Source organism: Corapipo altera, unplaced genomic scaffold (assembly GCF_003945725.1).
Source record: "Corapipo altera isolate COAL_440 unplaced genomic scaffold, ASM394572v1 65, whole genome shotgun sequence".
In the NCBI taxonomy this organism is placed as follows: domain Eukaryota; kingdom Metazoa; phylum Chordata; class Aves; order Passeriformes; family Pipridae; genus Corapipo; species Corapipo altera.
The window spans coordinates 458355-470510 of record NW_020884891.1 but is presented as its reverse complement, the minus strand read 5'-3'; the positions used below and the strand labels follow the sequence as shown (position 1 = coordinate 470510).

The following is a 12156-nucleotide window of genomic DNA, read 5'->3' as shown; positions in this document are numbered from 1 at the left end:
TGTGTCCCTTGCGTTCCATTTCATTTTAATCTGACTTTAAATCAGTGATATTTTCTCTTCTTTTTGGTAAGAGAGTTCTTTAAAATGCTTTTATAAATCAAGAAGTTATTGCTAAACCTTGGAGTCCCACCTACCAGCCTCAAAAACTGCAGCTTCACTAAAAACCACGCAGTAAATGTGACATTCCTTGATGCATGCTTATTATGGGTAAATATTTCTCTAGGTAGTGCCTGGTAATGTTAATTAATTTCAGATCCACCCTTTTTTTGTCCACGTATGCAGATTTCAAATCTGTGCCTCCACCAGTGTTGACACGGTGCAATGATGCAGCCGAGCTCTCAGATGTCTGGCTCGAAGAGTTGTGAAATGATCAAGCAGACAAACCCAACCATTTCAGCCTTGTCAATCTAGTTCTCAGTGGACAGATGCCCTGGTGCTGGAAAAGCAGCATGCCCTGCAACACCTCTTGGCAGTGTGGAAAAAGAGCCAGAGATGTCCCAGACATGAAGTACAACCGGATTCTCAGCTCAAAAAATCAGGTTTGTGGCCCCACTGGAGCTCCTGGGTGAGGCTGTGTGGGGACACGTGTGGGGACATGTGTGGGGAGACATGTGGGACCTCTGGTTTGGGCATGAGGAAGGGATTTCTGGTCTCTCAGATTGTCCATCTGATCTGCTTCTGGAGCAAGTTGTCTTGGATTAATGGGTGATGATCCAGATTTGTGCGTTGAGGGCTCTGGAGTGCGCCTGGTTCATTGCTGGAGTTTGTGGTTTGCATAATTAATTAATTAAATGATATAATTTAATTATTTTGTTGGGTGCTTATCCAGCAGGAATTGACTAAACTGTCTGAGGAAACAGGAGGTTTTGGGTTTCTGTTGGCACACCAGCAGGGACAGCCCTGTCCTGACTGCCTGTGCTCATGTCCCCTTGAAGGCCATCCCTGGAAGTCCCCTCCCAGGTGTCCTCTCAGGCACAGCAGGGGAGGGGGATGAGGCTTCAGTCTGCTCTGTCCACGCAGCCCCTGGGCATGTCTTGGTAGGCACAGTTCCAACAAAGCCCAGCTTGGTGCAGCTGAACCCACCCCGGTGCACAAAACCTGGAAATCTTGCAAGGTGGGTTTAAAACCCTGCAGGACCCACCGAGTTCATGGTACAGAAATCTGGCAGTGACTGGGATGGGCAGGGAACTGTTCTGGTACAGAGGAGATTTTCTTTTTGGCTAACGAGTTGTTTTTAATGTCACATGTGGCATCACAAGATCTTGCAGCATTGGGGCATTTTTAATGAATTCCTATCACTTGCATATTAGCAGGAATATTTCCACTGCAGCAAACCCCATAAACAGTTCCCACACTGGGCTGTGTTATACTGCCACCAGAATTGGTTCTTCTGATGGTTCATTTCTTTTATGCTGAGAATTCAGGACCAATTCAGCTTGGTTTTATGCATCATTAGAGATTTACAATTACTTTGCTATAGTTTCTTTCTGGAAGCCTATCTCTCATGGTTAATGCTATGGGAGTCCTGTTGTGTAGAGACTGGTATGAGCCACCTTATAGCAATAAAGCGTTTGAGAAGGATTTAGAATTATGAGGGCTAAATTCTCCGTGCACAGACTGTAATGCTGTTATCCCTTGCTGAGCTTGGGTTGAAACCTTTTTTTTTTTTTCTTTCCCCAAATTAGAAAAAAAAAAAATGCTCTTTCTTCAAGAGGTTTTGAATCATTTACATGTAATTTTTTTGTTGTGCTGCTGCAGTCGGAAATGAGGAATTGTGAGAAATTCCATTTGGATTTCATGATGCTTAAAATACATTTAGGTTGTATTAGTGTCTAACGAAAAGAAGGCCTCCTCATTTTTTTAGATCTCGCTTTTAAAAAGTCTAATCGTTATTTGGGACTTTATTTTGATTTTTTTAATATTTTGTGTGTGTTGTTAAAGGCAATAACTTCACAAGCTTTGCCCTTGCACAATAAGCAGTGGCTCTGTATGTGTTATAATCTGCATAATTCACATTTTACATAAATACAGTATTGCACTGAAACAAACATGATATGCAGTGAATAATATGGGCCTGATCTAAAGGCCATTAAAATCAATGAAAAGATTTCAAATTAACTTTTATAGCCTTTAGATCAGGCTCTAAATGGGCAAATTACAGTTATGGAGTTTCCCATTTACATACCTGTGTGTTGCATTTAATGTATTTTATGGAATTGAAATTACTTGGTCCTCTTTTTCATGCTTTTTTAGGCTAAGAATTTGCCAAGGGCATCAACAGCAGTTTTCCCAGGCTTCAGCACAAGGATTATGTAGTCAATCCACAAATGACTCCAATCTTTGAAGAAAAGGACATGGTTATCAGAGAGGCTTTGACGACAGCAAGGACTGGAGCACAATCTGCCTTTTTCCATCAGAGATTCCCATTCCGTCTCATTAACATACTCAGGACATCAGCACAGCCATCAGTCCCAGGGGAATCACCTCAAACTTTCCAGGGAATATGCACAAGACCTGGCCCTGTGTTAATTCAAACAGATCAAACCAGATGTGCCTTGTGAAAGGTTTGGAGAAAGGCTGGGGCACAGCAGCACTAGGGGAGGGATTCACAGGTTGTAGGGAATTTTCAAATCTATTGTTATATCTTGGTAATCTTTCTTATTTCCCAGAGTTTTTCAATCCCACTGAGGATGCAGAGCTGCTCTGTGATATCTGCTGCTGCTGTAAGTGTGAAAGGAGGTGCCTCTACCTGCTCCTTCCCAGCACCCCGTGATGAAAAATGCCTTTGGAGGAACACTGGAAACAAGCCATCAAAATATCTGATTAAACCTCTTAGGAAACTCTCACTAATCACCTTCTCTGCTCTTGATGGAGTGTATTTATGCATTATAAATATACTTACTATGTGTGTGTGCTCCATAAATCACATCCAGCACTTGTATATGATGTATAAGCACATTCTATAGAACACACACAAATACAGATGCCAAACTCCCACAGAGTTCATCACTGGAAAAATGTTTGAAGGATCTGATCCTTAATATTTAATGAGCAAGATGCTATTTCCTTCCTCAGCTTTTATCTCTGGTTTGGCATAGTCATTAAATTCGTTGTTTCCTTGCAGGATTATATAATTTATGACCTAATTTTAGACTTTTGCGTAACCGTGTTGAAACACTCGTGGTGGATCCGGATTTCTCTGCACGGAGCGTTCCAGCATCAGACACCAGCTCAAACATGACTCCTGTGAGCTGCCCATCAGCAAGGAGTTAGAGGCATTAAAGGCAAACAGCCCAACAGTATTCAGACAGCATTACAGGATTAGATGGTGGGGGTTTTTTTCCCTGTAAAAATCTGATTTAGCAGCACTTCCCAAGCCGTGCGCGGCAGCCGCCAGGAATCCCCAGGTACCACAGTCAGCACCCAGCAACTCCAGTTACTGACTTTCAGACCCCTCTGGGATAAATTCATTGTAGGGAGGGCTGGAGGAGGTGGGGAAGCAGGTGAAGAATGACTTTAAAGCCACTGCCAGCCCCTTGCCCTCTGGAATTTCCCCTCAGCACCAGCCTGGCTGCTGGGCTGATTTTTTGCTGCACAAGGTGTTGCCAGATAACCCCTAAATGAATTATTCTAAAGCTCTAGCCGCATTTTTTTGTGTGTCTTCTGTGTGTCCAGGGTAATTCAGTGGTGCTGTAAATAGTACTGTGAGCTGCAGGTATTTTGTCAATTGAAACCACATTGTTTGGACCAGTCTTTCATCAAATTTAATCTACTGCCTATTGCATTAATGCATTTTGAGAGCACTTTATTCTGGTGTCCCATAGGGAAGTGGCTTGTGGTTGAGGAGGGTTTAGATGCTTCCTTTGTGCCTGCAGTGCAGTTATGAGGAATTTTTCCTGGTTTTCTACCTTACCCTGGGATATCCAACACGGATGACAGAGTTGAGATGCTGTATCCTCAGGGCAGCACCTGGAGCTGTAGGAACCACATCCCCGCAGCCCAACACCTCCCTCTAACACAACTTAATGCACAGGGTGAGGTGGGTGCCCACATGAAAGAAAAAGCATCCTTAGGAAAAGCTGACACTATTTCTTGGATTAAGAAGGATCGGAGAGTGTCTCTGTTTGGCTTTAATGGAGCAGTTCCAGGAAAGCAGCAGCGACCAAAGTATTTTCAGTAGCACATAATTCAAGAGCGAAATCATAATTCCAATTACCATTTCAGGCACTCCTGGCCTTGGGAAACCTATGCTAATATTTATTATTATATTATTGACCTCTGATTTCTTCATCTTTTACATTAGCAACTCTGATATTCTTAGTAACATCCTTTAAATCATATAAGCAGGTGTCAACAGTGCACGATGAAGTCACATCCTGCAGCTTTTTTATTTACTTAGTCCATTTTTTTCCTGGTAAAATAACAGTGTGAGTTGCATAATCTCACCTCCATGGGGCCTCTTGGGGGGTATATAATCACAGAATGCATTTTCTATAATCTCCCAATGTGAGTCAATCCTATCAGAGGTGCAAACAGTTGTACAAAGTCAGTGTTTCACTCCCATCACTGCCTGACATCATCTTCCACATAGCACAAGAAAATATGTACTTAGCTCTTTGACATTAATTGCCACAAAGCCTTTGAAACAAAAAAATTGTGGAAAGCGAGGAACTGAAATGGAATAATTTGATTTAATGAATTTAGCCCATTTTCCATGTGCAGGAATTAGATTCAGATACTTTTTTATAATTTCTGGGATGGCCAAGGACACCTCCAATCTCTGTTCTTCAGTGAGGTGCCCAGGTACAAATCGGAGTTGCCCAGAAAAGCTGGAAGCTGATCCTTTTCTCCATTGTTTTCTTTGCATAAGTGACCATTTCTCTGGGGGAATCAAGACACTGCATTTATTTTCCAGGTGCAGGTGAGGTGCCAAAAGCAGCCTGAGGCTTCTCATTGCCTTCAGCAGAGTTGACAAAATTGTATTTATCCACAAAGAGACTACAATTTTTTTTTCCAGGTTGTTCTTGTGATGTGTCAAAAAGTTTTAATTCTCTGTTTGTCTCTTGTGCCCACTGCTCATCTTCCTGCCTCAGTGCAGCTCCTGCTGTTCCCCTCCAGAGAGCACAGCCACGGGCTTTTCAGCATCTCCTTGGGAAACATCTGGAGCTGGGGAAAGTGGGACCCATCGGTGCCACCCAGAGAGGGCTGTCCTTGGTCATCTTCATCTCTCATCCATCATTTTTTTACTGAAATTAAATCCTTCTGAATTTATATTGCCTTAAAGGGTTTACCTGACTCAGCAGGTGGCAGGGTTTCACACAGGTTTGGGATCATTTTGGCCACCTTTGGAAGGTTTGTGAGCCTCGCACAGGTTGTCAGGCAGGTGGGCTCTGCTCTACTCTCTGGACACGGAGTCTTAAAAACCCCCTCTTGATTTCCACATGTCAGGAGAGGGAAAAGGGTCAGAACAGCCCTAGATGATGTTTCTGAAGGCTGTAAGTGCAATAATCCTAATCATTAACAGCTTCTGTAACAACACAGGTTACAGACACGGGACCAAACACCTGCAGGGAACCTCCTCAGGCGAAATTCTCCTCGGCTTCAATCATGTTTTTCCGGAGAAGAGACCTCTGGCTGCGCTCAGGGCCATCCGCCTGTTCCTGGCTGAAGAGGCTCTTCTAATCTACTGCTAAGAGACTTATTAGCAATGTAAAAAGGAATTTGAAGCAAGGAAAGTGTTCTTCCCAGCAGAAATATGTTTTGTAAAATTAGATTTGCTGACAGAAGTAATTGGGCCGACTCCTCATGACTATGGATGCTGTTTGTTGCCCCTTATCTTACCAAAGCAAAGGGCACCAAATACTTCGAACTTTGTCAATAATTGTTTCCAAAGTGTTTTCTTTTTTTTTTTCCCTCTATAAATTCTTTAGAGAAAAGCTGGTTTGCTGGTTTCTAATCCTTTCTCTTCCAAAGCTTTTGAAGCTCAGCCTCTTCCCACTCTAGATATCTTTTATTTTCTCTCTTTGGATTTTAATATTTGTTAGATTACAAAAATCACTTTTAAGGGGAAGTGTAGAGCTTTTGCTCAGATTGGAAAAGTCATTCCTAGAGCTTTAACAAAGTGGTGAAAGAGAGAAAATTATCAAATAGAAGAACTTTATGCCAGACTCTGGCAGATGTTGTTCTGTGGTGTGGAGATGTGTGTCCAAAGCCTGACCAGTGCCCAGAGCAGGACCCTGTCCATTGGTCTGGCTGTTTTTTCTCACTCCAGATTCCTGCCTAGTGGAGGGATTAGCCCTTTGCTGGTTCTTCATTCCTTCTGGGCTGAATCAGAGCCAGGACTTGGTCTTCCCTACCCCACCAGCCCTCGCTGTCTCCTCCGGTGCCAAGCAGAGGGGCACTGTTTGCTTGTAAACAGCATTATTTCTTAGTTTTATTCCACTTTTTCACCCACAGCAACAAATATTAATGCAGAAACGGGACACAAACTGTCCCAGAGTGTGTGCTATTAAAGTAAGGTCAGAGTCTGCAGGAAATCCACACTTATTTGCATTAAGCCAGGCAGACTCACGGATGTGGGAAAACTGAAATGCTGGAAAAGCAAGACGTGACTTTCTCCATCATCCTTGCAAGTTAAACATGATTTTTTTTCCATTGTCTATCAGCTATGAATTTATTTCTTTACTCATTTTGGCAAAAGACACAAATAATGAGAAATATGTCTGTAATGGACAGTTACCCCCCGTGGGGTCTTGAAGGTGACACAGGTGGGTGAGGTCTGGGCAGAGCTGCAAGACCAGAGAAATAAATGACAGCTGCCTGTGCTCATGTTGCCATTGGAGCATGGATGGGGATTAAATCCTGATCTCCAACCTCAGGCAGCAACATAAAGCAGGGAGCAGAGAAGCCCAGGAATTCAAGGTAACTTCTGGAGTCGCAGGAGCTTCAGAGCAGATCCCAAAGGAAGGATCCTTGTTGAGCTGCCTTGTGTCAGTCTCAAACCCAGCACACAAAACCTCCATGGGGTGTCTGGTCCAGGTCCAGCTGCTGTTGAGGAATGTTGACGTGTTCATGCCATGGTGCCATCCCCCAGCTGTTGTCCAATGCCAACAGGGGGGGAAGGTAATCCCTGGGAAGGGCAGCTGTGCCATTTACTTCTTGAGTCTTCAAATCGTAACAAACATCTTCCTTGGTAGCAGGAGGCTCCACCAAGACTGATCTTCTCTCCTTCTGCAAAGCCAGAGGTTTCAGGTCTTGGATGCCACCAGCAGATCTCCAGGTGCTTGGCTGATGATTTGTTCCCTGCCCCAGCTGAGCTGGGAAGGAATTTAGAATCACAGAATCATAGAATCATGAAGGTTGGAAAGGACCTTTAAGATCATCGAGTCCAACCATCATCCAGCGCCACCCACATGTTCACTACTAAACCATGTCCCCGGGGGTCACATCCACACAGTTTTTGAACACTTCCAGGGATGGTGATTCCACTACTGCCCTGGGCAGCCTGTGCCAGGCCTTGACAACCCTTTCTGTGATGAAATTTCCCCTAATGTACAATCTAAACCTTCCTTAGGTCAACTTGAGGCCATTTCATCTCATCCTGTCACTTGTTATCGGGGAGAAGGGACCGACCCCCAGCTAAATACACCCTCCTGTCAGGGAGTTGCAGAGAGTGAGAAGGCCCCCCCCGAGCCTCCTTTTCTGCAGGCTGAGCCCCTCCAGCTCCCTCAGCTGCTCCTGGTGCTCCAGCCCCTTCCCCAGCTCTGTTCCCTTCCCTGGGCACATTCCAACCCCTCAGAGTCATCCTTGTCATGAGGAGCCCAACACCGAACGCAGGATTTGAGGCGCGGCTGGGATTTTTTTTCCCCTTAAAAAAAACCCCTAAATAAATCCATGATTTTTTTTACGAAGGCACCTTCCAGCAGAGCCCAAATGGGAATGTTTGTGTTCCATACCATCCGTCAACGCCGCGGGAGCGGCTCCTCCAGCTCCTCTTTGGTGGCCAGAAGGAGCTGTCAGGGAGCCGCTCGGCCGCGGCGCCGGGCGGGGTGGGAGCCGTGCTGGCACGGATCCCTCTGCACAGGGGATTTCTGCTCTGACAATTTTTGGCTCCTTTAGGTTACTTCGGAGCTGCACAGAATTTTTAATGCTCTGCACTCTCACAGGGACTGACAGCGAACTTAAATACAGATTGCAAAGATAGATCATCTCCCAGCACCACTTTGTTTGCTGCTGCTCTAAAATCATTCTACTTGTTCCTGCAGCTCCTATAAAGCCAGAAGAGCTCTCTATATTTGCTTCCCGGATGCCTTTTTCTCCTCTGCTCACGACTATAAAAGCAGCTTTTCATGCTCCAAATCGGAGATAAATTGAAATCGCTGCTGAAGAAATAAAACACAAGGCTAATCAAATTGTGGCACAGGAAACAGCCTTCAGCCAGTGCATTTTTTTGAGAGCTATTTTTAACCTATATTTTTATTTTGTCACTCCATATGGGAAGTCAAACCCATATGGTTTGGGAGAATGGAAGGTTGTGCTTTTGTAGAGATCTTGCAAACCATCCTGGCCCAGCCTCGTCCTTAAAGGTCCTTAAAGAGGGGCTTAAATCCAGTTGTCTGCCGTGGGACTGGAGCACTTAAATGCTCAGGCCCTGCCTGAGGTTGTAACAGCACAATTCCCTCCTGAGGTGTAAAACTATTCTACATTCGTTAAACCAGTCTCCAGTTAACTTGGCTCTTCTTAATTAGGACTTTTCTTATCTGTACACCTTCCTTTTTTCCTTTTCATTTTTGATTTCTCCATCGTTCCAATGCCCTGATGGATGGAGCTGGTCCAGTCCCAGCCAGGATGCAAAGCTGAGCATCCACAGCCATCACTCTCCTGCTCTTTGGAGTAGATGTTTGTGCCCTCCAAATGCCCAAATTAATGTGATTTCAGGGAATATGACTTTTTTCTGCCCACAACACCGTGGCACCTTCTGAGTATGTTGATGAATAAATACTTGGCTAGAAAATGTCCTGTCTTTCTGATAAACTAAATGTATAAAATTAGAAATGTGTCCTCAGTGTTCATCCACTAGAATATCCACTTTACTTGTGTTATAGGTTGTTCATGGTACTGAACCAAAAATTACGTGTTTTCTAAGGAGTTTTGTGGGATGGTTAAAAACACTGACAGAAAGTTTCTAACCTGGTAAATTCCAGAGGATCATTTTATGAATTTTTTAATTGTAGTCCCGGAGTTTCTTTCCTCTGTAGTTACTCAGAAGGTGGAATTAAAAAAAAACGACATAGCAAAATGCAGCTGGATGCTTTTATAAGTAAAACAATGAGCAGAGTCTCAGAAATGTGGATGATAGGGTTTAGTGGACATTCAGCTGAAAGTTGGATTTGGTGATCTTGGAGATCTTTCCAAACTTAATGATTCTGTGATTTTATGGTGTGAATTACAGAGGCTCAGGGGAGCAAACACCTTGTGGAACTGCTCTGACTGAAGGAAAAGTAATTTTCTGTATTACTTTTGATTTCAGAGTTGTATTTAACATCAATGTGGAAGTAGAATTGAAAAAAGAGTAGGGTTTTGGTTGGTAATATTTTTATGCCTTTTTTTTTCCCTTAGGAAACAATTCTCTCCCTTTTTGAGGGGATAAGGTGCAATGGGAATAGGACTGTTCAGTGGAGAATTCCGTGTGGCAGAAGGATGAGCAGCATGGAGATTTCTGAGATGGTTTGGACGTCACTTCCACCAAGTAGAAGAAATATTATACTAAAATTGTTCATCAAAACTGAGACCTCATATGGATTATTTATTGGAAAATCCAGAAAACAACCACTGAGTTTTTTCCCGGAGCAGAGATCTTGTGTTAGAGGAGACAGTGTTAAACTAACCAAGCCCCAGAAGGGACTAAAAGGAAAAACCTGAGATTAGAGCAGAGAGAAATTATCAGAGTTTGTAAAAGTGATTTGATGAAGCCTTGTTTGTGTTCAAAATCTGTGCTTGTTTTGAAATCCAAAGAACTACTGTTAGTTACATTATTGGCTCAGAGGAGCTTTATAGCCAGGAAACCCCCATCACCTGTATCCCACTTTCAAAAATACACTTTATACCATTTTGAAATCCCAAAAGACAGTGAAAACCCCTGGATTTGTGATGCTTGAGATTACTGGAATTAGATACAAGTAGTTGGGCTTTCCCGGGGATGTTATTCTGGAATATTTGAATAACAGAACTTCTGGCCCAGGTGTTTGGGGAGAGGGTGTGATGTGGGCACAGGAGCACTGTGAGATGGACTTGTGATGTCACTGTGATTCCTGGACATCCCTTGGCACCCAAGTGACTTCAGAAGGGCTGGAATTTCATCCCAGGCCAGGAGCAGCTGATGGAGGTGAGGTGGAGCAACTTCAAGTCAGTGATATAGAACTGAAAAAATTCTTTGTCGTATAACTGATCTCATCAGCAGCACAGGGCACCCAAATGTCACTTTGGATTTTCTCCTGAGTTTCCATTTACATCACTAATATATAGATAATATGTTAAGGTATTATCCTTAAAAAAAGGAAAGAAATAATTTCTTTATGATATGGGCAATTTGTAGAAGATGTTCGTGTAATTTTGCATTCTAAATGTGATTTATATTTATAAATAAATTTGCATCAAACCTCCAGCTCACGATGTCATAGTTCTATTTTATCTTTATTTCAGATGCTCAAGAAATGTAAATTATTTTTACAGCTACATAAAAGCTATTCAAAGCTGCCAGGAATAATGAGATACACATTGTGCCATGCAGCCATGAGAAATCCAGCAGCACCATGGTTACAACCAAACTGGGAAGCCATGAGAAACCAGGGAATATCAGCACATATAGATTCCTCTGGGTCCATTTTGCAAACTAATCTTAACTGGGGAAATTCATATAAGAGAAAATATTTACCTGAAGGATAAACAGGCCCCTAAAATGAGGAGGAACAGTTCATTTCTATGGCAGGGGTTTATTATATTTATTATATTGTTTATGGAACATCAGCCACAGTTGGGCCAGGCTCTGCATAGGTGCAAAAATAAAGATATCAGCATTCCTAGAACACAGAAGTGAGGTTTGCAAATGTTTGGTGGGTTTGCTGATGATGTTTGGACTTACAAAATATGGCTTGGCCATGAGGGTGGCACGAGGGAGAAGGGTCATTGGTGTCCCCTCAGTCACTGTGGTAAAAGGTTCCAGTGCTGTGGCTTGGGGTTGAATAATAGATTAAAAAATGGGTTCCCCTCATTAGCAATGAACTCAAACAGGTGGAGATAAATGAGGGTGTGAAAAACCTCGGCTGATGGTAGTCAAAGCAAGGTAAATAAAAGGTGCAGTGAATCAACAGGTTCCTTTCCCAATGAGGAGCTTTAAGGAACAAGTTGTCTGGATTTTGAAGAGGATCATCCTCATTTTCCATGACTGACTGTGGCTGATACAGATAGGACTCATTATTGTCTGGTTTTATCTCATCTCTCACTGTGTTTCCCAGTAAAACTGGGGTTTCGGTGTGAATTTTTGCTGTTAGTTTGCTGCTGGAAGTGTCTTAACCCACCCTACTCTTCAAAGTTAAAATGAGAAAAGATGATATGCACAGCCTTGCTCACTTGTTGCTATTCCCTGTTTGCTGAGTTACAGTGGTCTTGCTTTAATTAAGCTCAGTGTTAAGGTCAAACAGTTCCAAGAGTGGCCTGATGATCTTGGAGTCTCTTCTAACCTTCAGAATTCTAACAGTGACTGTGTGGCTGCTCCAAGGCTTTTTGCAGGAGAAGGGATGCAGAAGGCCAGGTAGTGATGATGGGATGTGTCCTCTGTTTTCTGGATGTTTAGAGGAGTCAGCTGTGATGAGCTCTTGGGTAGAGCCTAAATTTTGCAGAATGCCTGTTGTAGAACTGTCACTCCCATTTCATTCTGTGGCACCAGCCACAATCACCTGGTGACTTGGGATCTGCTGCTTTTCCCCTTTGGGTTTCCTCTTCCAGACAAAAAGAAGCACCAGTTTTGTGCTAAATTTTATGCTGGCACCAGACAGGACCATATGTGATGCTGAGCCCCTCATTGAGAAGGTGCTGAGCTGTTTAAGCCCTCCAGGTCCTCAGCACCCTGGAGAACTGATCCCTGTGATGCTCAGCTTT

General features: G+C 43.3%; 1 long non-coding RNA gene across 7 annotated transcripts in view; it reads left to right on the top strand.

The window, feature by feature from the left end:
* The window catches only part of LOC113948094, an 86173-nt gene extending 75527 nt beyond the window's left edge, over window positions 1-10646 (top strand). For 3 of the 7 annotated variants that reach the window (XR_003527988.1, XR_003527985.1, XR_003527987.1), the window contains 2 exons: window positions 283-539; window positions 2254-3123. This is a non-coding gene — a long non-coding RNA (uncharacterized LOC113948094). Of the gene's footprint in view, window positions 1-282; window positions 540-2253; window positions 9193-9618 lie in introns of those variants that run through there. The other 4 variants (XR_003527989.1, XR_003527991.1, XR_003527990.1 and 1 more) reach the window with 4 other exon arrangements.
* Window positions 10647-12156: the final 1510 nt, after the last annotated feature.